At 38.4% G+C, this 27,321-nt stretch overlaps 1 protein-coding gene across 2 annotated transcripts in view; it reads left to right on the top strand.

The window, feature by feature from the left end:
* The first annotated feature begins 1,279 nt into the window (after positions 1-1,279).
* Positions 1,280-27,321, top strand: part of fam49a (family with sequence similarity 49 member A) — a 65,061-nt gene continuing 39,019 nt past the window's right edge. For both annotated transcript variants that reach the window (XM_041806073.1, XM_041806075.1), the window contains exon 1: positions 1,280-1,408. The gene's annotated coding sequence lies outside the window, so the exon portion shown is untranslated. The remainder of the gene's footprint in view (positions 1,409-27,321) is intronic.

The following is a 27,321-nucleotide window of genomic DNA, read 5'->3' as shown; positions in this document are numbered from 1 at the left end:
TATGCAGATATTTGCAGCCAACAAAGGCTGGCATTTTAAGCCAATATAAGAAGATATTTACAGCCGATAAAGAATGATATTCACAGCAAATACAGACTGATATTTATGGTCAGTATAGACCTATACTTACAGCCAATATAGGCCAATATTTTTGGACAGTAAAAGGCTGAAATTTACGGCCAGTATAGGCTGATATTTACCCTGATATAGGTTAATATAGCCAACATAGGAGAACATTTAGACTAATTAAGGCTGTTATTACTGCTGATCTAGGCTGATATTTACCTCTGATAAAAGTTAATAATTTCAGCCTATATAGGACAGTATTTAAAATCAATATAGGCATATGTTTCCAGTCAATATAAACTGATACTCATAGCCAATATAGGCAGATATTTAAAGACAAAATAGACTAATATATACAACCAGTATAGGCTTGTTTATTGCAGATATAGGCCAATACTTACGGCCAGTATAGGCTGATACTTACAGCAGATTAGGCTGGTAATTACAGCAGATCTCAGCTGATATTTTATATTGATATTTAGCCTATAATATTTGATATTATAGGCTAATATTTGTAGCTGAGATTTTTTACAGTAGATATAGGCCAATATTTACAGGCATATAGAGTGTTATTTACATCCATCCTGTAGAAAGTTATAGATAGTAGTCTTCTTGTAATTCACAAGAGTCCAAACTCTCAAAAACGTGATAAAATTCAAAATTGCTTGTTTCATCAATAAATGAACCAACATCCCATATTTTTTTTAACTTTTATATAAAGTCATAAAAATAAATCAAAATCCTTATAGTATAAGAAGATAGTTCGTCAAAATTTGATAATTATTTAACTATGTGTGCATATTCACTCATTCTATGGTTTATTAGTCACAATACACAAATTACATAAGAATCTCTGGAGAGCCAAAATTAAATCGTTCATAGCTAGAAGGGTAGAAGCAGGAATCCCAGAATAGGCCTACATGCTGCATGTTTTGGATAGTAACAAAACATTTGTCAAAATATAAATCAGCTACGATTAGAACGCAAGATAATTACGTAACATTCCCATAAACTTAATTTAAAATGAATATTGAGACCAACCTTAGCAAAGAGGAAGAACTTGCTCCATCATTATCACACTAAGGAGGACCACAGTATCTTATTTAACGGTCTTACTGTCCTTAATATTAACCAATTACAACCGTTAATGGGCGGGGCTTGAATGTGTTTTATTTTTTCAACCTTTCTGTAGTGGCAGAGCAGAGGGAGGGGTATGAGCTGTGCGTGTTGTTGTCTGTTGCTGCCGGGGACAAGTAGAGCTGCCAAGGTCGGTGAAAGTACGGCTCATATCAAGATTTCAGTCCATTACTCTTGAAAAAGTCCTACCTCCAGACACTTACAGGTGAGTTAAGCGCTTAAAACAACTTTTCTCCGCGTTTAGTGGGCGTTATGCTGAATTTACTGTACATGGTGTCGTGCCAAACTATGTATCCCCGTTAAATCAGTGACTGTCAAACGAGTTCACATGGGAAGAGATGCCGGGGGAGGAAACGCTAAGTTGCTAGCTTACATTAGCCGCTTTTTAGTGCTGAAATTTACTTATTGTGCATTTGGGCGTCCGATAAGTGCATTAAGACTGCCGTTTTATTACTGCCTGTGCTCATTTAGTGTCCCGGGCTAATTTATTGAGGAAGTACCTCTTTCTGAGTAGGGTTGACAGCGATGCCGCTCGTGTTACGCTTTAAACAGTGCCCGAGTTAAATGGCGCGTCTAGCCGAATATGTCAGTTGTTGTCGTACTTTCAACAGACCTAAGTGTCCCAACGAGTATCTCTTTTTTAAATTGTTGATCAAAGACATGGTTGATGAGCATAAATGAAATAATGATATTTTAAAAATACTCAAGTTCCTAAGTAAGCTTTCCGTTTTCAACGTCAACTGTCACAACGTGAACCACTGACGCATTCTGTTTAAAGTCGCCAGTCAACACGGTCGCTCTGTACACCGTAACACCACAGCTAACAGTAGAACCGGCTAGCCAACGAACTTAGCTTGCAAGTTGCAGCCGAGTTAAAGCCTCGTTATATTTGAGTTTTCTTGTTTGCTGTATGAGTTAGTTGTTGCTTTATATTTCTTTTAAAGCATTTGTATGACGGAGTAAGAGGGGTAGAATGCCACGGGTTAGGTTTTCATATATTTTAAAGCACATTTAATCTGCAGATTGCACTTTGTAAAGCTACTGTCTGTCTCTGTTTGACATAAATGACCCTAACTGTACACTGGCAGGTAGAAGGAAAATAACATGGGTGCTTTACATTCTAATGTGAGGATTTCACGGCTTGTTCAACTATCAGAAATGCCCTTTATCATATTAAGATAAGTATTTTCTAGACTGTCTGTCAGTGTAAATGCCAAACAGCTGTAGCTGTTTGTTATGTCTCTTTTGACATTAGTTGCTCATGAGTGACTACATTATGCCCCATGGAGTGATATAGGAGTCCATGCTGAATAAGACCCAGCAACTGCAATTCATTATTAATTTATTCAGCTCTAAACTATGAGTCATTGCAGTGTTGCATGTAGGTGGTGGCACTTAGAAAATGTAAGTACGTGGTAGGGGCTTTAAAGTAAGGTATTGGGTTGTTTTTATGCCAACAAATTGTAAAGAATTGTGTCCTAATTGGTTTGCTCTCACAAATACACCAAGACTGCATTGTGCATATCAGTTAAAAAAAACAGAAAGGGGTCTTAAAGAGTGTCAGGACTCATTCTATACACTTGAATTCAGCTTGATATACATTTTTTTTAATGTTCTGTGAGGAATGTGCTCTTTTGTGGCCGGCTATGCACTGAAATGGCGCTCTTTTGTGCAGAGGAGACGTACAGCAACAGCTGCACTCCTCAACCACAGTGTGTGCGTGCTCCTGTGTGCTTATGTGTTTTGTTTCACTTGGTATGCTGAGCTGTAATTGCAGCATTAATGGAATGCATGTTGAATTGTGTGACTGAAACATGTGGGACAATGGCTGTTGTGGCTGAACCTGATCTCTCTTGGAAGAAGTTGAAATGCTTTGCATGTTCTTTGCATGGCCTCGGGTAGTTGTGCGCCTCTTGTATTCAGTTAAACTCAGTATGGACAAGCAAGAGCATGCATGGCTTAATATAGCTCCAGAAGGAAGATGCCTAGTCATTACTGTGATGAGCAAAACATAAAAAGAATCATACATGATGTAGCACTTAGGTTTTGTAAGTCAAGTCATGTTCTATGTGACTTTAGAGAAGTATCAGACTTCTGCTTTCAAACGTCTGGCCAGGGCAAGGCGTATCAAACAAAGAGTGATAAATGATGACCTCTACATAACTCAAGCATAGCACCATCATCCTCCAATTGTCTGTATGGATGCTAACATTTTAAACATTAAACTAAGGAAAGTGAATGCATTGCTTTGAAATATGCACAACAGAGGCCTTACGCCTCATATTTGAGGTGCTTGTAAAGTATGTTAAGGTTTCAGATGCTGTGCTGGTGCATTGTGGTGCAACAAATGGAAGAACAAAGAAAAGAAGAAGGCATGCCAAGCTTGATAAACGTATTCTGGCAGAGTTTGAATGCAACATGTGTAGATGAAATCTGCTTGACCATCATTTTGGCAAGGCAGTAGATCTTAGATTCGAAGTGTTGCAGTTTTCTCATCACTCAGTGTTTTCTGTCTGTGACAGAAAAACAGGATATGGCATCACACACCCTCTCAAACTGTGGCATTTTCTCACATGCCGGATTGTGGTGTGTAACCTGTTGTTGCAATACAGAGCCAAGTCATTTTTTCAGTGGTTTGGTTTATTTTGTACTAATTTAGCACTGCCACAAAAATACATTGTGCAAAGATGACATGGATATCTTGGTCCACTGGCAAGAATGTTGGTTATCAAAAATTTCTCCTGCTGAAACCCACAAGTTAATTTAAACAGGTCCCAAATATGAAATATCAAACAAGACCTGGGTAATATGTAAAAATCACTTTTCTCCAATATTTAACAGATTTTTATCATCATACTATTCAAGAATGCTAAGTGAAAATGTATCTTATTTATGACTTAATAACGAAGAAACCAGTAAATTTGTAATGATATAATAATAAGATTGTAAATAAGAAACTTTTATGTTTGGCACCATCTCTGATTCTCTTAAGACTGTACAGGAACCTTAGCATGACTGTGACCAGAGTTTCTGTTATAGCCTTATTCAGTTTTAGGTGAGTGTCATGAGTTTTAATTTTTCACAAAGTTATTTCCAGATTTATCTTTCTTTCTCCATAAACAAAATGTACTTAAGAAGTCAGTGATGCTTTTCTACAAGTCTTCAAGGCTGCAATTTGAGCTGTTGCTAACTTAAACCAACTTTTCCTCAGCTGTCATCCATACTTACATTGACTTTTTTAATAGCTTTATTTAATATTGAGGGCACAGAGAACTTTTTGGGGACATGAGTGTGACTAACAGATCAAATTGCATAACCCCCATTTATATATTCTCAACACTGGCATCTGATAACATTCAGAGTGCACTTTAAGATTCTATTTTTGTTTATAAAGCCCTTTATAATCAGACACCTAAGTATATCTCTGACCTGCTCCGCTTCAAAATCCATAGCAGAACCTCAGATCAGAGTCTTTTTTGTTGTCCCTCTGGTCTGAATAAAAATCAAAAGTGATTATGCCTTTTAAAAAGGATTTATTGGAGTGATAGAACAGTGGCTAGAGTCAGAAATAGGAATGAGAGAGTAGGGCAGGTGTTCTCAACCTTTTCAGCCCGTGACCCACCCAACAAAGGTGCCCGAAACTGGGGACCCCCCAGTGTACCTGAAGGTGGTTCAATACAGCCATGAACATTCAAGAAAAGTCATGTGCAGACAAGGCCGCCCATAAGGGGTGTTAGAGGGGGGAGCTTTCTGGGACCCAGCCAGACTGGGGGACCATGTAGGTCAGCAAAATCATGATTCATTGTAAAGTTAAGCTCACTCTTATCAATAAACAAAAATCTTTTTTTATACATTTGTGTAGTAAAAGTCTTCTAAATAAAAGTAAATTCTTTTTGTTAAAACCAGAATTAAAAGGGGTTAAAATGGCTAAAATAGGTTGATAATGGTGAAATTGGACTTTAAAAGTAGCAAAAAATGGGTTAGAAGTGGCAAAAAGTAAGCAAAAGTGGCAACAAGGGTTTAAGTGGCAAAAACAGCATAGATTGTTGTGAAATGGGATTAAAAAGTGGCTGAAATTGCTTTAAATTGGCAACAAGGGGTGGAAAATTTGGTGAAATGGGATGAAAAATTGATGTAAACAGGCAGAAATGGATTAACTGAGAGAAAAATAGGCAGAAATTGGCTGAAATGGGTTAAACTGGCAAAAATGAACATATTACATAGTGAAATGTGGTTAAAATGGGCAAAAATGGGCGTAAAATGTGATTTTAAAAAAGTGGTTAATAGAGGCACTAATGGTCAACAAAGGGAAAGTTAGATGTGAAGTGGTAAGAATTGGTTTAGAAGTGGCAAAAATGGGCAGAAAAAAAGTGGTGGAACGGGCTTGAAATAGATAAAATGGGTTTAAAGTGGCAAAAGTGTGTTAAAAATTGGCAAAAATGGTGGGGAAAGTGTAAAAATTGGTGTTGAGTGGCAACAGTGTAATTTAAATATAATTCTTAGTATTTTTTCAGGCATCTGGAGACCCCCTCTCAGTGTCTCACGACCCCCACGGGGGTTCCGACCCTAACGTTGAGAACCACTGGAGTAGGGAATGACATGCAATGAAAGAGCCTCAGGCCAGACCTGAACCTGGGCCGCCCACGTACATGGGGCGTGACCTAACCACTAGGCCATCTGTGCCTCTTGATCTTGCCTTTTTACGTTTTGGACCAGACTCTCTGGATCTCTCAAACCTTTGCAGGTTCTGCAGGTTCAATTGAGGTTTCTTCAAAGCAGCTGAAAACACTAGATCTGTAGTCAACGAAAGAAAACCTTGGTCACCCGAAATTATACCCACACATCGACCAATTGGTTGGTCGTGCTGGTAAGGAAAAAAAATCTCAAAATCAGGCCCCTCATTACACCCTCTGACAGTCTGAATAACCTTAAAAATTAACATAACAAGCTTTATGTGGCACTATGAAGTATTTTTGTTCTCATTATGTGGTACTAAGTTAACAGCTGACTCAGAGATGATCAATGTGCACCTGCCTTTAACCATAATATTTCTGTGATTACGGCGGGATAACTTTTTAGTGTTGGCATCGTGGGTGGTGAGAGCTGGCATGGAGTGGGGTGGCTCTGGGACACTGGAGATCACTGTCCAGCCCAATGGAGGTGTCGTGAGACTAACTTGATGAAACACTGATGAAGAAGGGTTCCCACTTGACAACCCTGGTGAAGTGTGGGTTTCTTACTACCCATTGGTCTGCACGGTTGACATGTGGAGGCAAATAGTAATGAATTAGGGATTTCTTCACTGAGCGCTGATCCTCTTTATAGGGCACAAATATCTTGTGTTTTATTCAGAATTAGCATCTTATATCTGACAAAATATCCTTGGTTTATTGTTTGTATTAATTTATAACAATAAATATTATCAAGTTCAATTGTTCCAGTCCACACTGTGTCAGTTATGAGCAAATATCAGACAACATGCAGCTTTCATTTTGTTGGAGTTGTTCTGATTCTGATACCAGTATTGGAGATACGTCCGATACTGCATCAAATGCAGGTATTGGTACCGGCGAGTGCACGAGTTTATGCACCAATGCCGTTTTGTTTAACTATTTATTTTGCTTCATTTAGCCATACCAAATGTTAGCGTTATAAACTGGAAATCAGTTCTTCTTCGCTGCTGGAAAACACTGCATGCTTGAGCTACCGTTTACAGAGCAGCAAAGATGAACCAAAGGACCCACTGCAGCAGCAAAGTTTGGAGGCTGTGTGACAGTTATTCTCTGTGACACAGTTTATTTAAACGTTACATCCCATTGATGCTATCCATGCTTTTGAATCCCTTAGGGCAGCATTTCTAGTGAGCCTGGAATTCATGTGCCTTTTCAGAACTTTAAAGATTAAATCCACACCAGTAGATATTGAATGTTTTAGCCATTTTTAATCAGTTATTTGATCATTTATTACCACTAGCTTGAGTGCATATTTTTGCCTTTAGTGAAGGTCTTTCAACCAAGGGCAGACAGTTCCGTCATCACATCCTTCTACCTGAATAGAGCATAATGTGTCCCTCTGTGTTAATATTATATTAATATTTAAAGTAAAACAATAATACTGTGCGGACTCCATGGCAGATGCATCTTGTTGTGCTGCTCTGTCTGTAAGGATGATCAGACGCCTTTGGTTATTTTATGTTGAAAACTAGGTTTGCAAATTATTGTATTTTTGTCGATACTTGATTTGCTGATATTCCCAAACTCATTTTAGCCGATACCAATATAATAACACCTTTTTTTATAAAGACCACCAAGTGCCTCCAGTGCAAAGAGAGGCTGAGCCCAGCAGAGCTGAGAGAGAGGCGCTAAAAGCTGACAGTCTAGTGGTTGTTTTATGTGTGAAGCTTCATTCATAACGTTCAGGTCAATGATGGACCTCCTTGAGTGTGTGGTGCCCGAGGCAGTTACCTACACCTTGTGGTACAGCTGTACATTTTGATAATATTTAAAAAAACTATTCAAAATAACTGACACATACCAATTTACTTCTACATATCTCATAAAAATGGATTTAGGGGCTACTGCAGCACCCTGCACCCATGGTGAAGGCTATTACTGGTAAACTTGAGATCATTTGCCATAAGTTATCCTCCCCAGAAAGATTATCTGAAGCTGTGTTACTCAACCCTGCTCAACCAAATAGCCAAATCGTTGAAAAATACCTTTGCAAGAGCCACAATCTAAGTGTTGAAAAGTGGCAAAAATGGCTGAAGTTGCAATAAAAATAAGTTAAAGGTGGCAAAAATGGTTTAAAAGCAGCAAAAATGGGTGAAAAGGGGCAAAAAAGTGGAAAATGGTCAGAAAATAGCAAAAATGGGTGAAAAGTGACAAAAATGGGCAAAAAGCAGCTGAGGGGGGCAAAAACGGGCAAAAAATAGGAAATAAGAGGTATTGGCAAAGGGCAGGTTAAAAAGGCAAAATGTGGCAAAAAATTGTGAAAAGGGGCAAAAATGGGGAAAAAATGACAAAAGAAAGAGGCAAATATGTTGGAGTAAAGGAAACAAGTGGTATTTGATAACAAAACATAGCTTATTTGGATGACAAGTGGCAAAAAATGGTCAAAAAGGACACAAATGGGATAAAAGTGGCAAAAATGGGGGAGGAGGCAGCAAAAGGAAGTTGCCAAAAAATAGGAAAAAGGGGTATTTAGTGGCAAAAGGTAGCTTAAATGGGCAAACAGTGGCAAAAAATTGTGAAAAAGGGCAAAAATGGGATAGTGGGAAGTGTCAAAAAGAAGTTGCAAAATGGCCAGAAATGAGGAAAAAGGGGGATTTTTAATGAAAAAATGTAGCTTAAATGGATGAAAAGTGGCAAAAATGGTGAAAATGGCAACAAAGTTTTCCTTTTTTTCCAAGGTTTTTTAGGGTAATAATATTTAAAATGAAGACATAAAAGAGCCACAAATAATCACAAAAGAGTCTCATGTGGCTCCAGACCCACGCGTTTGAGTGTTACTGATCTAAAGTGTTTTTAAACTCTACATTGCCATAGATTGCATTATGTCCAGTGGCGGGCTTTGTTTGACTTCAGGGTAGACCAAAGCATGGTTCCATTAGTTTGAGCATGTCTAGATAATAAGCCAGTTTTTTACATGATTCATATTTAGACTCGTATCATTTACAGGAGTTTGTCATCACTGTCTTCAAACACAGGCAGTGGTAATGCTGCAGGTAATGGACACATTTTTAAATACTATTGGATACAATATTGTCATGTTACCACCCACCCCTAACTGGCCATGGTGTTTCTGTGAAGTGTTTGGCAGATTAATCCTATCACCAATGACATAATCATAATCAAACATTAACAATACTTGACCTCACTTTGGTTTGAATATCAGTTGTCATATTCAAAGACATATCTTATTAACCTTAGACACAGTTTTGATGCTAACGAGATATGTTGGAAATAAGATTTCTGCAGACAGTATAAAAGTATCACAGCTGCAGAGGTGCACTCAAACACTCAGAATAAGGACAGTAAGAGGGGCATGATTCTTGCACATAACCTGTCCAAATCTCCAGATTCATGTAGCAACTGTTTTTGTTTGTTAGATTCCTGCTTTGAATCCATAACTGCTTTATTCTACTAAATGAGAAATCTTTCCAGCAGTGGATTCTGCATTAATGCCAAGTCTAATGTTTAATCATAGGTTTTAGCTGAACAAGCAGTGGAAGTGTTCTTTTATCATTCTTTCAATGATGATGCCAACTGAGGTTAGCCTGCAGCACTGCAAAAATGTTTCTGGCACATTTGCTCTCATTATCTTTTATGCGTATCAGAATTTGGCAGAAGTTAGTGGCTCCCCTTTAAACAGTAGACTGAGAGTGTCATTGCTACACTGAGAAAACACAGAAGTACAACAGTTGGCTGAAGTTATGGCATCTGTTTACAGGTACGAGGAGGACAAAGTTCTTCTTTGAAGCCTCGTTGATCCTGTGGATTTTATTTATGTCTCCGTTTACAACCGTGACTCATGCACGTCTCCTCAGGAGAAGCTGAACACTTACTTTTTCTAAAAGAAGCAAAGTAGAATCTCTGAGCTCTTCAGCTTCAGGCTGTAGGTGCTCGTTTCCCGTCCTGTTGTCAAGCACTAATCATCCAGTATATCATGGACCACCGGCCACCGCTGACTCAGCCAATGCTGCCATCTGGGCTGGAACCGAAAGCACAACAGACTTCTCGCTGGCTCCAGTCTCAGATGCAGTAACAGATTGTGTGGGTGTGTGTGTATGTGTGACAGTTAAAACCAGAGAGAGAAACAAAGTTTACACAGAAATTTGATGTAAAAAGATCTAGAATTCTGGAAAAGTTTGAAGAACACAAAAGATGTAATCACACTGAACTAGCAATCAAGTTGTTTAATTTCACTGAGAGGGCTGGACAAGGTACAAGATTTAGTGTATCAAGGCTGGAGTGGACAATTGAAGCAGAGTTATTATTCAAATCACTGGCAGTAAATTCAAAATGGCTGCATCTCCCGTATGCATACAGACACAAAGCCTTATTCACCTTTGATCACCTTAAAAAATAAAAATGATGATATCAGACAGTGATGCACTAATATTAACACATTTTGCAGAAAACTGATAACAACAGAATAAAATAGGCTAATTGGAAAAAACAGACTTAAATAAGCTGTAATAGAAAACACAGATGGAGCAGGACATGTCTTAGACTGTTGCTAATACACAATGAAACTAACTTTTTTCCCTCACTTACTGGTTTTGCATTGGATTGCACTTATTTTACCTTCAGAAGTCATCTTTTTACTCAGTGTTAAGGAAAATAGATTATTTCTTGAGACTAGTGATGTATGGTGACACTGCATTACAACCAGACCCTGGTAAAATAATGAAAAAAAAAATTGTTAATATAATAATGAGTGTTTTGAAATACTCAAACTATTGCTCCACATTCCTGGATCTTGTCTGATAATAGTTTTGGATTATTATTTCTTATACTACCTCTGAGTAAAGGGGAAAAAGAGAGAGCACACACATGCCACTTTGCACTGAGGGAGAGAAAAAAAGACAAAAGTTAGTATGATCCTCTCTCCCGAAGTGACTGTTTTAAAGTTACGTTTTGAAATAATGCTGCAAGTATAGATCACTTCAAGTGCCCCAGTAAAAAACACCCCCTTTTTTTAAGACTCAAGACTCAAGTATTTTGTTAAAGGATAGATTGAAACGTTGCATGCACGCGCATACTGGAAAGTGCTTCATCTCACCTACTTGTTGTACAATGTGCTTTTCAAAGACCTGGCAGTAATACCCTATACTACGGGAAAATTGTTGGAAGGTTTATCAGTATTAAAATAAGGCATAATGCCCAATCCTGACACTGATGACTCATCTAGATTCAGACAAAAATCAAGAACAAGCTGACTGAAGATGCTACACTGAAGCAGGTGCTTGAGGATGATAAGCATGATAAGCTTTGTAAATTGGATCTTGAGCCATAGTGGATAGCAGGAAAAATGTGATTTGTGCTTGAATCATTCAAAATATCATTAGACTTTTGGTGGTCAGTATGTGAAGTATGTGACTTTTCTCATTTCTAACTTTTATAATTTTTTAAATATAGCTATTTTATGCTATTTTCAGCTATTTCTATGCTTTTTCAAGCATTGAATGCAATTGTCAGCTACTCTTAGGCCAAAATCAGCTATTTTTATGCTATTTTCAGCTACTTTAAGGCTATGTTCAGCTATTTTTAGGCTATTTCGAGCTTTTTTCAGGCTACTTTCAGCTATTTTTATCCTTTTTTGAGCTATTGAATGCAATTTTCAGCTACTTTTATGTCATTTTATGCTATTTTTATGCTATTTTCAGCTATTTTGTGTTTTTGGCTATTTTCAGCAGTTCTTCCACAATTCAGCCCCCAGCATCCCCACGCATTTTCGGCTGAAATTGCAATTTTGATTTAGTTCTTGTAGTCAAAATGTTTGTTTACAGAACTAACAAAGTAGTATCACCTTGTGCCAGACCTAAGAAGTATAACACAGTCAAGTACAAGCTCTGGGTTTTTGTCTTGTGCAGAACATATTTGATTTTATATTTCCGAAACTGCTGTGTGCCTATTACATACAGAGCTGGCCTATGAACTGTTGTTTGGAAAACCCTGATTTAGCTGCTCTAATTTCACAGTCTTAGTTTTTACCTTCTGGCTCTTTATCATGCCATGCTATAAGATCTAAGACCTGTGCTTTACACCTGTGCCTTTCCTACAAGTCAAAGTGTGCACCATGGAACGAAAAATCCTTTAAACCAGGGTAATAACATTTTTCAGTCTTATCAATCTGGCCAAGAAGGCCGAAAAAATCTCAGCTTTTCAATCAGTTTAATGTTTTTTAACACTTGAGCCTCCAGCAATGAATGTTCACTAGGAAAAATGTCCTGCAGTCAAATTTCTCAAATATTTTTATTCATTGTTGGCCGTCCTCGATCCCCTCCTGTTTTTATTCCTCTCAGGAAATTAGTTTTTTTGTGTGCGCGGTGGACCGTGGCTGTGTCCCAGTAAAACATCATGCGAATCAAACCGTGCGCTCCAAGTTCCTGTTTTACCCCAAACTACCCGTCTGCCTGTCTCTTTATCTGTCTGTCTGTGAGAACGAGAGTGTGTGGAACCGCACTGCTTTATGACCCTGCACACTTCCCGCTCACGTTTCACTTTTTATACTCACATCCTGTCAGAGGGACAACAGCTCTCTGTAAGTCTGTTTGCTTCTCACTCTTACTGTGCTCTCACTGGCTAGAATTGTTCAGAGGCTGCATCCACATTTTTTCATTCTGTCATTTGCTCTAGTCGTACTTCTACCTCATCATGTTTGCTCATGTAACTGTCATTCATCGACTTACTTACTTTTATTTCCCTACATTTTCTTTCTTCCTTTTTTAGTCTGTATTTTTCAGTACTTCAGTCTTGTAAAGTTTAATGCTACAAAATAAAGAACCTGTTGTTTTTAAAGTTCGAGTGGTGTTAAAACAGGGTCATTTTCATTGCTTACCATCTGTCCTGTTGATTTGTGCAAACTAATTTCATCTAGGAGCTTCTTTGCTTTGGCAGATAATTTATGCACAATTGCCCAAAGCATCTAATTTTCTAGGCCACTGGAAAATTGGAAAGCCTTGGAAAACCTGTTAGAGTACAAAGCAAGTTTGGAAGTTGCACAGCTAGAAGATAAATGGTAAATCAGACTGAATTATTCACTTCATCTACTACCATCTTTTGTGTTAGCTCCGTACTGACTCTTCTAAGTTTGTTTTATTACTTCCCAGAACTCAATACTATCTTAAAATGTTGTCACAGCTGAGCTAAATAAGCTGCAATCCTTTGTCATGTTGCTGTCATGATGCTACTACCAGATTTATGAGCCCAAATGCTGATTTAGTCAAATCTTAACCAGTTTTTGGTGTAATTTACTCCAATAGTAGAGAGCAACACAAGCTCAAATGCATTATACATTATATTTAACCTTAATAGAGATTAGTGAAAAGCTGTGCACTGCTCTACCACCTGTTTTCCTGCATTTCCTCAGCTGGTAGGAGGATCTTGGCTTCAGCCTGACTGCCTTTTTCGCAGTTCAGTAGCACTCTCACTGATCTCAGCAGGTGCAGGAATTCCAACATTTACAGCTGTTTATTGTTGTTAACCAGCTAATGGTCTGCCAGAGCCCAAGTACAAGGAGGTGATGGATGTCACACTTCAGTGAGGAGGGTTTATGAACACAGGACAACAGTGGAGCCACCAAAACAACAGCAGTTTGGACAGGGCAGGGTGCTGGATGTCCTAAAATTTACTGTTTTTGTGTGTGGGTGGGCGAACTGCAAAGCAATGGCTTAAACTCTGACCCTGATTATACTATCTTGGGATTGTGATTGTAGGACTTGATTTATGTATATTTTTATTTCGTGGTCTGGAGGCTGGTGTTATAAAAACAGATAATAATCTGTTACAAACATACTACAGCCCGACCAAAACTAAAATATACATCGTCAGAAGTTTTTATTACGCTTTGTTATGTCAAATAATGGTTTTCAGCCCATTAATGTGCAGCAGAGTGGAGCAGATGTTGACATTATCACATCTTTATGATAAATAAGGAATGTGTGTGATCAGGAACAGGTTTGAATAGAGAATCAATCCTGAATCAGATCGTGACCCCCAGGATCAGAGTCAAATTGAACTGTGAGATACCTGAAGTTTCACATCTCTACTTTTTGTTGCTTTGTTTTCTTGGAATGCATTAATGAACTGGTGTAACATAGGTTTCAATCGAAGTCAACCCTGTTGACAGTCCTCAGCTATCAGTAAACACTGTGGCACGAGCAGGTATTGGTAGCAGATGTTTATCATTTGTCCTCGTGCCACACCATTTCATGCTGGCATCTGGTGTATCTAACTGCTGAATCAAACGAGGGTTTCTTTTTACTAGGCAGAAGGAGTCACCTGTTGGAAAAAACTCTGATCTGTTTTTCATGGTCAGACATGGCAGGAATTGTTGGCACAGTGGGTGTGTTCCACCAAAAGAAGTGATGAAAAACATCAGTACTAATCATTTTGTCAAACATTGATGTTGGCGCTGGTCCTTATTTCACAATCGGTGCATCTCTACTTTTTCCTGTTGAATAAAATCATACCAAACTGTGACCTTCATGCTGAGGAAGTAAACCAAAATGGGACTTTTGTGAACCATTACAACTCTAGTCAGTAGGTCTTGTCAGGTCTCTATAGTTTAAGAGTAATAATCACTGTGTATTGTTTTAATGAGTTAATTTTCTCTGACATGGCGTTGTTCTTGTGCCATTTACAGTCTCCTGTGTCTCTAACCTTCTGTGTTGTGTTCAAGGCTTTGCTTACAAGGCAGTGAGGTTGTTTCTACTGCATGTACACTAGAGTAAAAAAAAAAAAATGAAGGCAGTGTAAGGAGAAAAATTGGCCTAGATATGTTGCATGACTAACTAAGCGAGTGCACTTGATCCTGTCCTTAGTCAAGCCTGGAGACTTGTCTGATGACAGAGACCAAAGGCACAGTCTGAAAAGGTCAAGTATCATCTGCTAGCTGGACCATTCAGCAATGATGACTAGCTCTGATCCTGCTGTGTAGAGTCAGTGTGCACAGAGAGCCATAAATAGGTTTGTTTTCATTAGGAACACCCCTCTGCCCCTCTGTGTTGGTACAGCCTGTTTTTACCCAGGGACCATTTCTTTGAGCCGTGAACAACGTCGTGTAGGAGACAGCTTGTTTTTGGCTCAGTGGCATTAGTAATTGTTCCATGCCAAATAAGAATTACTTTGGTAGTTAGTGAGGTTAGACTTTAATCTCCAGACGATGACTCCTGGATTGTTAAATGTTCTTGTAATGTGATTATTGTGGTGCAGTATCAACTGGAATAGTTTTTGAAATGGTTGAAATGCAGAAGTTCATGGCAGTGATCATTTGTCCTTTCCAACCCTGAGCACTAGGAGTTACAAAGGGAAAAGAGCTGACATGATGATTTTTCTGTCTGTGATATATTGACTTTCTAATGGAAAAGGGAAACTTGACCAGATCAAGGTGTACTTTTTAACACTTTGAGAAAATTTTTAGGGATGCACAATGTTGGATTTTGCCAATATCCAATATGCCAGTATTTCCAAACCCATTTTAACTGATGCCACCTTTTCTTTTGTGAAGAACACCAAATGAGAGGCTGAGTCAAGGGGAGCTGAGAGAGGAGAGGTGAAGTTGACAGTCTGGTGGTTTTGCAGTGACTGGCTGTTTTTTTTTTTGCATCGGTGTTTTAGCCACTTGGATTTCTGTCATACCTGTTTGCATTTGGGTTTTCTGTTAATGTAAATTGTTTTGGATAATGTGTTTGTGTGAAACCACCTGGCCACTGTACTATGGGCATGCGAACATGCAATTGAAAATGTGTATTGCTTAGACCCAGAAGCAGTGTTGTGATCTATCTTCAACTGCTGTTGTCTCCTACTACAAAAAAACATTAAATAAAAGCTTGTTTTAACATGAAACAAGTCTGTATCATTAGCATGGAACAAATGGCTGTAAAACTTGTAGTCCCATTCAGGGTGTGACATATCACCCAGCTTATGATATCACAATACATGAAAATCCTGACCAGGGTATTATGACACGTATTATACCTCTTTTGTTTTTCTATTTAAATGCTTTATTTCCAGCAGTAAGAGAAAAAATAATAGATAACCTGACATGCTAGATAGTCTGTTCCATATACTGCATAGATAAATTCAATGTTAATCTGGGAAAGCTCCCATAGAAAATATTTGGGAAGAGCAGGACTTTTCAAAAAATTCTGGTAATGTGATTGGAGGAACCTTCTTTCATGACGGGCCAATCAGAGTAACAAGACAAATTGAGGTTGTACACGTGTGCTTCTCCTGAGCCGATGAGAATAGTCTATCTGCAGGCTACCACTGCCGTAGTTGTGAATGGCAGCTCCTCTGTGAATAAAATCCATGCCAAGGCCGGTCAGAAGACGTGCAAAAACATCTTTGCCAAGACAAGATTTCAGTGGTCCTCTTAGTAGCTTAGTAGCTTAGTTGGATACAACGGCAGACCTCACCTGTAACAATCACAAACCCATGCAGAAGCAGACCGGGAGAAGAGTGAAAACATCTTTTCCGTCATGAAAAGCGTTCAATGTGGCTTGAGGGTGGGACGCGAGGCTTTGTCTGCTGTGAGGCTGCCAAAAAAAGATTTGTAAATATTGACTAAAACCATGATGAAGCAGTTATTAAGTAGTTTATACAAAGGTCTTTTGATAAGGAAAGCATGCATAGGCCTTTTTTAGGGTTTCATCAGGGGAACAATTAAACTCTATGTTGATTTTTGGTGACAATGTGTCACTTTTTCTTCTCTCTTGGGTCCTGGGGGGGCTTCCCTTTTCTTAGGTACATGTAGGGGGGCTCCAAGGAAAAATGGTTGGGAAACACTGCCTTAAATGACGCTGATTGGTCTGAACCATGTTAGGTGCGGCACAAACATTGTAGATTGGAGCTTTTCAAGATGAATTTGCCTGATGACAGACGTAGTGTCTGGCAAATCCACATGCTTCGCAAGGTTAAATAAAGGACATAGTGATGTCAAACCTCTGGACGATATGGCAGTTCCCCAAAAGTCAAGCCAAAACATTTGGAGCTCTCTAATACATTATCTTCAAGTCAGGTCGTACAGCCTGCCCCCTCCATGATGACGAGGGGGGGGCATGGACCAAACTTGAGTGTCAAAGTACCAGTCATTGTTTTTTAACACACATAGATTCTGTGATTTTAGTTAGCTCCTTTCATGCTGATTTGTTTCTAAAGTAGGTTCTACAGTTTTTCCATGCTTGCACTTAAAACATTTCTCAGGCCACGGAATTCCTGCCTGGTCTCGTCTTTCTGCTTAACTAAGCTAACTAACTGCTGGCTGCAGCTTTGTGTTTAACACACAGATCTGAGTTGTTTGATCTTCTTATCCAGCTCTGACCAACAAAGCCTATAAGCTTGTTTCCCATATTGTCAAACTATTCCCTCAGCTTTAGAGAAGAGCGAAGGCAAGGTAAATTATTCCTTTACAGCTGAACCATAGCAAAAGATGCAACAAGCACGGTCAAAATCAATGCAATAAAATAAATACTACAAATTATCCAGCCACTGCAGTACCTAGACATGTCAAAAAATGCTCAATTCTAGATCATTTTTAGAATTTTTATTTCTGGTAGATTTGGATAAATGTAATTATGATGACTTCTTGTTTAAAAATATTGAAGCAGAGATGGTATCTTAGGTTAAATGTGTCACATTTTAGGCAGTCTTTGTTAGCAGCTCATCTGTTGAAGTGTATCAGTTGGGGTTGTCCTGTTGCCAGGATCAACGTAGCCTCTGTCAGCCTGGCTCTGACGCTTCCACCCAGCAGAGTTTGTATCTTAGCGGATCGTTTAATACTCCCGCATACACACTTGGTAACATTAGTTTCACATAAGACTCAGTCACACACAGACATGGTTTCCTTTGTATCTGCAGTGCTGCTGCCATGAAGGGGCTGACAGAACAGAAGTGGCATTGAGCAGGGATGTAGGAGGAATTTCTACGCCTGGAGTCCCACTCTATGCAGCAGTAGCAGCTAGTAGCAGCCAGCCACTCTGCCTCCTCCTCTCTAAATACCAAACGCCCTCCTTTACTCTCCTACTCGCTTTTTCCTTGATTTCTTTTCCTCCTTCTATTGTTCTCTTATGTGCCTTGGCAGTCTGTCTCTTTCAATCCAGCTTTTTCTTTCTCAGAACCTCTCAGTTGTTTACAATGTTAACAGACCCCCCCCCCTTCTCAGCTCCGTTAACAGAAAAAAAGATGACCACTGTGAGGACTTGTGCAGTTATCAGTGTCCCTGTCTCTCTCTACATCAGAGGCCAGATGTGGAGGAGGGATAGTGGTATGTTTGTAATGAGCAAGTGTAAAATTAGGCAGCAAGCCCAGCTGAGTGAACCACGGGGCACACTGAGCCAGCTGCTGAACACCACACAGTACTAGAGCAGGGGACTACACGCAGTATTGTGCTTCAACATTGCTGTTTCCAGTCTGCTAGTGGGATACATGCAGAATGATTTTGAGTAGGAGCAACAAAAGTACTTAAAAATGAACAGAGCTTAATGCACATGTCTTGATTTCTGAAGAGTTCTTCTGTGCTTGTAGAGTATTTAGAGCACAGTCAGTGGACCAAAACAGTTGAATCATGTGCTCTTATGTTGAGTAGAATATAAGAGGAAGGATAAAGAGTGTCAACGAGCACAGCAAGGCTGCCATTGTGGTGGTGCTGGGCAGGTTTCCCCTTCTTCACCCAGCCCACCCTTTTCCCTGCCTCCCAGCAGCACCCCGCTCCCCCCGGCCTGTGTCCATATTAGGGCAAAACTCAGCCAACCTCCCCTCAAGCTGAGCTCAACCCCCCCCCCCCAACAACGCCCTGCTGTCACATTTGCTCCAGCAAAGGGAGCCTGAGGGAGCCTGAGCTCCCCTAACCCAATTTGAAGGCCTGTTTTCCCGGCCAGTCAAAACAGCACGAGCATTTTAAAAATGGATGCAGAGCACTGAGGCCAGTGTTGTTGGTTTTTAAGTACCATGCTGGTGTGCCTGTTTGTTTTTGCATCAGGTTTTTATTGTATTTTTGTGCTCTCTAATTAATTAGCTTTATCTTAACACAGCTTGACCATATGCTGCCATTTTTCTCCAGAATGTCCTGAAGTTTATGTACAGTGCTGTGAAAAAGTATTTTTCCCCTTCCTGAATTCTTATTTTTATACATATTTGTCATACTTAAATGTAAAAAAAGTAAATTGGGCAACATTAACCTGAATAAATACAGAAATAAAGTTTTTTTAAAGTAAATAAAGTATTTTTATTAACTAAAGGACAAAGCCACCCAAAAACCCACTTGGCTCTTTGTGAAAGATTAATGCCCTCTAAACCTAATAACTGGTGGTGCCACCCTTGGGGGCAACAATTGCAAACGTTTGGAATAACTGGCAATGAGTACCTCACATCGCTGTGGAGGAATTTTGTCCCACTCCTCTTTGCAGAATTGTTTTAATTTAGCCACATTGGAGGGTTTTCGAGCATGAATGGCCTATGTAAGATCATACCACAGAATCTCAATCAGATTTAAATCTGAACTTTGACTAGGCCACTACAAAACCTTCCTCTTTTTTTTTTTTTTTTTTGTTATTTTATCAAGCCATTTAGTGGTGGACTTGCTGGTGTGTTTCGGATCACTGTCCTGCTGCATAACCCAAGTGAGCTTGAAGTCACAAACTGGCTGGACATTCTCCTGTAGGATCTTCTGGTGGAGAGCAGAATTCATGTTCCAGCAATTATGGCAAGTTGCCAAGGTCCTAAAGAAGCAAAGCAGCCCCAGACTATCACACTACCACCTGTTTGACTGCTGGTATGATGCTCTTTAATAAATTGTTGTGGAACGGGATGCACACCTTCCAAAAAGTATATAAATATTTTTTGGCAAATTTGAGAGGAGCCTTTGTGTTCTTTCTGGTCAGCAGTAGTTTTTGGCCTTAGAACTCTCCCATGGATGCCATTTTTGCCCAGTCTCTTTCTTATTGTTGAAACATGAACTCTGACCTTAAATGATTCGAGTGAGGCCTTTAGATGTTGTTCTTGGTTCTTTTGTGACCTCCTGGATGAGTGGCCGATGCACTTTTGGAGTAATTTTGGTAGGCCTGCCACTCCTGGGAAGGTTTTAAGTTTTCTCCATTTGTAGATAACGGCTCTCACGTGGTTTGCAGGAGTCCCAAAACCTTAGAAATGGTTTTGTAAGCTTTCCTGACTGATAGATGTCAATGACTTTGTCATCAGTTCATGAATTTGTGACATGACGTGTTGCTTTTTGGGATCTGTTAGCCTAATTCACTTTGTCAGACAATATTAGTTGAGGGATTTCTTGATTCAGAAGGTCTGGCTGTGATCAAGCCTGGGTGTAGCTAGTGAAATTGAACGAAGCTTTCCAAAAAAGAGATTAATCACAGTTAATTCATGATTTAACTAAAGGGTCAATTAATTGATCACATAGGGGTAGTCAGGTTTGGATGGACTTTTTCCCTTAATAAATGCATTTTGTATTTACCTGGGTTATGTTTGTCTGATAATAAAATGTATTTGATGATCTAACACATTTAAATGTGACAAATATGCAAAAAAAAACTTCTTCACAGCACTGTATGTGCATGCATGAATAGTCTGAGTTGCCCAATGATAATAAAACTTGTAACCGTGGCTGTTTTTCCCCCACACTGTACTCAGTCAGCCATCATTAATGTCAGTTTTATAACAGCCATGCTATTGAATACTCCATTTTATTCTCAATAGTTCACCATTATGGTCCTTCGCTGCTCTTTAAATGACTCCTTCAGGATGCATAACGTTCCAGAGCAGAACAGAAACAACATTCAAGGATTAACATGAAGGATTTTAGGGCATGTTTTCTCACTATTAGGAACAAAAGACCTCTAAAAAACAGCTGCAGTTGTATGAAAAGTATGCCAGCTATGGTACTGTCAAGGTACAGTGTGTAATACTGGCAGACGCAGTAGCTAAACAATTGGTTTTTGCCTGCCTGTCATTTTCCTAGAGATTCCCAAACAGAAGTTATTTTGGGTCTTTGGTGTTGACTTTGGTTTCCTTTGGTTTATACTGAGTCTCTCTCAAAGGAAATTGGTCGACTTAACAGACATAGGAACTACTGACTTAGTACAAAGACATTTCATACTTGGAACAATGTTGTATGTTCACTTGTCATAAAATCACACATGAAAGAGGAATGCCCTGGTCGACAGTAACCCATCATTATTGACAGATTTTCATTAGAAACATGTAAGCAGTAGATAGGAATTACTGCTCCTAGTTGCCAATAACCTCAACTGATTCCCTGAAGATAATGTTATGGTTTCTCTGACTGAGAGAAACTGTGTGTATGCATTGCAACAACTGTAAAAATTACATTTAAAGAAGTTTACAAAGTACATTTTCAGAGATATTGTTAATGGTCTGATTTTATCAAGCCAAGTTGCTAATCTGCTGATTGTTTCTGAATCAAATGGGATTCTGTATAAAATTTGATTTTGAAAAAATGTAATACATAATGCATTACCTGCACAATGCTCTTATTATTTTAGAAATTAAATAGATACATCTATGAGTGGGTCTTTCACACTTAAACGTTGCTCCACATCATTTTTTATTTTTGTATTTATTCCCGCTTTATGTTCACTCAGAGAACTGATGGGTCCACAGAGGAAGTGTGATTGATTTTTCTTTTTTAGCGATCATTTTATGTGACACTATAGAGTGACTATAAAAACATGTAACATGATCAAGTAGATCTGTTGTGAGCTGTTTGGCTACTCAGTCATTTTAAAAGCACATAAACAAGACATCTGATAACTTTAGCATCATAAATTTGTCATTTTGGAGCTCATGTTTTATCTGGCTGAAGAATTCACCTGTTTTACAAACTCTGATCAGTTTTAGTGTGGAAATTTGGGAGAAAACAAGCATTTTGGGAGGATAAAAAAAAAGAAAAACATCTGCATCAGTATCTGCAGTTAGCTAAAATGGTATTTTAAATATTGGTATCGATGCCTGCCCGGATTTTCACAAATAAAATTAACCCTATTGGGGGTGGGTAAAAATATCGATTAATCGATGCATCGCAGTACTTCCTCCCCCAATTCAATATCGATTCAGCAAATCCTCTAAATCGATTCTCCTCCTGGCCAGTGGGGGCCGCTGTGCATGTGATTCGCGTTGTATGGCAGAGGACGCACTCGACCAAACAACAACCGACCATAACCATGTTATGTGAGGTTTATCACAATTTCCAAGAGGACAGAAATATTAATTAAGTTTACATGCACTTTACTTTTTCAGTGTTTATACAGAACTGTCATGTTTTTTTACTTTTGTACTCCTTATGCACAAATAAGTTATTATTGTACAAATTTTTATTTTCAGATGTTTTATTGCTAAAAAATGTGAGGTGACCTACCACATATGTTCACATGGGAATGAAAATATTTATAAAAAAATTGTCAACAGGTTATTTGTGTATTTCTACTTCTTACTGAATTGACATTGAAGCATTTAAATCAAAATCGAATCGATATTGAATCGAATCACAACCTAAAGAATTGAATTGAATCGTGAGGTTCTTAACAATACCCAGCCCTAAACCCTATGTTTGCATCATATGCTTTTGTTTTTATGATTTGAGACTTGCTGCCTTTAATTTTGTAGAGATAGCCTATTGAAAAGCTTTAGAATTTTTCAGTCTGTTTGTAATTGCTGTAACTAATTTATACAAATTAAAATGTAATGATTGAATCTTTGCATCGTGTAACGCAGTTGTCCACACTGTAGGGTACTTGTTGCATTGCTTCTTGGGAAGTTTTTGCACGGCTCTGTTGGACCAAAAAAGTTAATTGTGTTGTAGATTGAAAAAGGATGACCTTTGTATTTCCTATTTCATATTACACTGCCACCTATATGAGGTCCTAGTACACTACAAGGCTAGGAGGCAGACCACCTGCTAACAAGCTGCTGTATCAAAACACAAAATAATAGGATAATAAATGAACTGTATTACTGAAGTGTGGACTCCATCCCACTCTTAGATGATTGTTATCTGCAGCAGAAAGACATGACTGGGCCATCCTTAACATGAACACACTACATTTTGGTTGAACTCTTGTCAAACCACTGTTTGAGTACTAAAACTTGTCATCAAAATGTTGGGATTCTGTTAGTGGTTGATGTGCAAATCAAGCCACTGGATTCCACAAGATTACTGTATGTTAAAGTCTTAAATCAAATTATCCAAAATATTGGAGCCACAATTACAGTTTTTAAAGTTTTAACTAAAAGCAAGGTGTGGAAGAACACTCATATTGTGAAAATACAGGAACTCAAACATTAAACCGAAACAGTAAACAAAAGTAGAGCTGACTTCATTGTCCAACACCATGCCTTCTATAGCATGGCTGTGCACCTGTAACAGTCCACTTCATTACCCCAAAGAGCTAACAGTGTCAGACCAGGGGGCTTTAACTAGACCGTGATGTGCCTTAAAAACAAGCATGAACACGTTTACCAAGTAATTCATTATGAATACTGTATGAGCACTAATTCAAGAGAGAAAGAACACATAGCAACGGATTTTATGTACTTAAACTAGGGCTGAACGATTTGGGAAAATAATCAAATTGTGTTTTTTTTAACCCAAAATTGCGATTACAATTTAATATGTGGTTATTTCTTAAGTTCCTCATCTCATGTATTTTCCAACAAAAACAAGCAATAATTCATTCTACATATAACCAAAACAATATTAGATTAAACTAGGGCTGGATAATTTGGAAAAAATATCTGATTGTGATTATTTTGACTCATTTTGCAAATTGGATATGAACTTTTGTATTAAAGGGAATTATAATTTTAATACAATTCTTATATACAATGAGAAAAACATAAAAAATTTATTTTTTTGTACACTATTCCAAAAATATGCCACTAGAATGATTGCATGATATGTAATGCATAATGTCTCTGCAAAAAAAAAGAAACGGTTTCAACTGGTGTTTTGATACAAATTTCAGGTTAAAGAAATATTGCACCTTCTGCAATATGAAAATTGCACCATATTGAATTTTAATCTAATTTAATCTAATTTGTGATTAATTGCCCCAGCCCTAACTCAGACTCCTGCTTTAAAACAATCATTTACTCTTAGTTAAAGATTCAGTTTAAGCATTGTAGTTTGAAATATGTGAACCAAGTCAAGGGAGAGGAAAGAGTTGATTCTCACTAGATATGACATTTCAAAAGGCTTTTGTTTGGCATGATCTAGTCTGAAAGTTCACAAATCACCTGTGTGTGAGAGGAAACAAACAGAAGCCAATTCCTTTTACTGTAAATCAGCATCAGCTAGTCTGAAGATTTCTGATTATAGAGAAAAAGCAACAGCACTTCCTGCTGACAAAGCACAAAGCAATACTTGGGAAAATTCCCCACTTCACTTAATTTTACAAAGAATAATGAAGTCCCAGTTTGATTGCCCAGTTGGACATGAGGCTGTACCTGCATGAGAAATGAGGAAGCACAGTTTTCACACTTTACGCTACAATGCGGTGTCAGCATGCGTGTGTCTTTTTGGTGCGTGGAAACAGACGAGACTAAAACATTTCCTGTTTGTCTCTTGATGATGGTGAATGAAAGGTTACTCTCATAGAAGCGGGTGTTATTTCATTCTCTTGTTCACTTGTCTCTCTGTGGTTTACCCATGTCAGTGAGTAGAATTTGCTAAAGTGCAACTCATCTGTTGAAGCCTGACTAAAACCTGCAGTGTTCAACACCAGTGCTCAATATTGCAAACATGATTTTTCATGCAATAATTCAATAAATATTGAGTTTATATTATCCTTTTTACTTCTGTTGGCACATTTTATCACTTTGTTGCCTTTTTGTTCAAACTTTTGTCAATTGACATTTGATAATACTCAAATTTTGTGTCAGATCTGTGGTTAATGGCTGGAAAGGAATTCATCTGATGCTTGTAAGTCTAAATGTGTAGCCCCTTTTAACAGGGCTCTGTCTGCTTATGATGACTACAGTCTGATTATCTGATAGAATAACATTTTTTTTGAACATTTCTGCACTTGTTTGTTTGGAACATTATGTGTTGATGTTGCTACCGCATGGACCTCCTTTTGTCATTGTTGATCTTGTCCTTATCAGTCTGATGAGTAGTCATCCAGCTTCTTACAAGGTTGTCAAAAATGTTATGCAAATACCTAAACTGCTTAATTTATTATCTGTTTTCAAATTTCCAATCTGCACACAAGAAAGGATCATAGAACAGTAAACACATCCCAAAATCTGACATGATTTATAGAAATTAAAGGTGAACCAGAAGTTCTTTGGGTTGAAATATGAGTCTCTCTGTTTTGCTTTCCCAAAATGTTTGTACTTTTGGTACTTTCAATCATAAAATGAATGGATGTTGTGTTGTGAATGATACTGCAAAGTGTCAAAGTATCAAAAATATGTACTTGAGTGATTTAGCGCCAACAGCAGTTGGTTTAAAGGAACAAACCTTCAATTTAGTAAGAACTGCTTCTCGTTTTTTAAATTAAACATCCAGTTAAATATAATTAAATGTTGTATATAGGCTGTAAGTTATATAAATATACTTTTGCAACACTTGCTACTTGTTGCTCTGTTTGTGGAACTTCCAACTTTACAAAGTTATCTACAGCAGTGTTTTAAACATGCTATTCCCTGTCTTCATGTATCAGGGATGTGTTTGTTTTGATATAAATTTATTATTAATTCTTATCACGGAATTTCAGATTTACTGAAAGGAAGAGTTGGCATAGTGAATCATAGATGTCAATGTAATTCACACATTACAGAGGGACCAGTTTGTGGAGTAAGAATATCCACAGCCTGCCATACTAAATTAAGAAATGTTAAAGCTCTGACTGAGCTCTACATCTCCTCTGAAGTCTATAAGGTTGTGTCCCAACTCCTTTAACAATATATGGCCATCTTTATTAATATGCAAATACTGTGAAACTAAAAATATATTAAGCTAAAAAAGTTAGCCAAATATGCTTGTGCAGGTTATTTGGGGTAATTTCTTCCTTTTGTCCACTGCAGGTAAAGATTGAGGAATGATAATTTTATCCTGTGGGAGGTGTAACAGGTGACGTGTACATGTTTTCATCTCTAAACCACTCTAATGATCATGATTAGCATCTTGTTTCTATGTAAAGTCGTTCTTAGACAGATGGATACTACATATATGTTCTTATCGAAAGACCTTTGTATAAATTGTTCAACAGGCACTTCATTACAATTTCATTTCACATATACAAATCTAATCTTGCGCCCAAAGCCATGCACTCTCAAGATCCTATGTGCCCCCTGTAGGGGGGCCAGGACCCCAGGTTGGAACCCAATGCAAGTTGATGCATCTCTGTCAGAGAGTGAGTGAAGGAGAGAGTTCCAGTAAAAATGACAAACACTTCGATTGAGAGAAATAAGATCTGCATTTCTATAGCAGTTATGCTCTAAAGAACTCTAAAAAAACATAGAGGTGCTAGTATATCCTTCTCTGGTCAAAACATCCCACTCTCACCCCTGATCACCAAACTAGGTGTCATATTTGACCCCCATCTCACCTTCAATTCTCACATCAAACACCTCGCAAGAGCTCCTACTTCCACCTCAGAAATATTGCTAGACTCCAGCCATCTCTCACCCTCCAAGATGCAGAGAAACTCGTCCACGCCTTTGTCTCCTCCAGGCTGGATTACTGTAACGCACTTCTCTTCGGGATCCCAAGCAAGAGCCTTCAAAAGCTCCAATACGTTCAAAACAGTGCAGCTAGGATCCTGATGAGAGTGCGTAAATTTGAACACATCACACCAATCCTGTAATCCCTACACTGGCTTCCCATCCACTTCAGAATCCAATACAAAATCTCCCTCCTCACCCACCAGTACATCTATGGCAATGCCCCATCATATCTCAAAGAACTGTTAACCCCCAAACCACCTCAAGACACCTCCGTTCCAGCAACTCAAACTGCCTCCTCACACCCAGAACCAAACTCCGCACGATGGGTGACCATGCCTTCTGCTCCTCCGCACCCCGCATCTGGAACACCCTCCCTGACCACATAAAAGCTCCACAGACAGTTGAATCCTTCAAAAAACAGCTCAAAACCTTTCTCTTCCAAAAAGCATTCACCAGCTAACAGACATTGGCCACTCTGCCTCTAGATCCCACCCTCTCGGACTTTGGACCTATCAGAACTCTGGTGTTTTTAAACTGTTTTTATTCCTGCTTTGTGCTATTCTTTTTCTGATTTTATTTTAATCCTGTTTTTATTCTATTTAATGCTTTTACCTTTATGCACCTACTGTGGCACTTTGAGATTTGTTTCTAATTGTAAAGTGCGTTATGGATAAAATGTATCATTATTATTATTATT

The sequence above is a fragment of the Cheilinus undulatus genome, linkage group 14 (genome assembly GCF_018320785.1).
Source record: "Cheilinus undulatus linkage group 14, ASM1832078v1, whole genome shotgun sequence".
Classification (NCBI taxonomy): domain Eukaryota; kingdom Metazoa; phylum Chordata; class Actinopteri; order Labriformes; family Labridae; genus Cheilinus; species Cheilinus undulatus.
The sequence above is the reverse complement of the archived record's forward strand: the minus strand, read 5'-3'. Positions and strand labels throughout refer to the sequence as shown.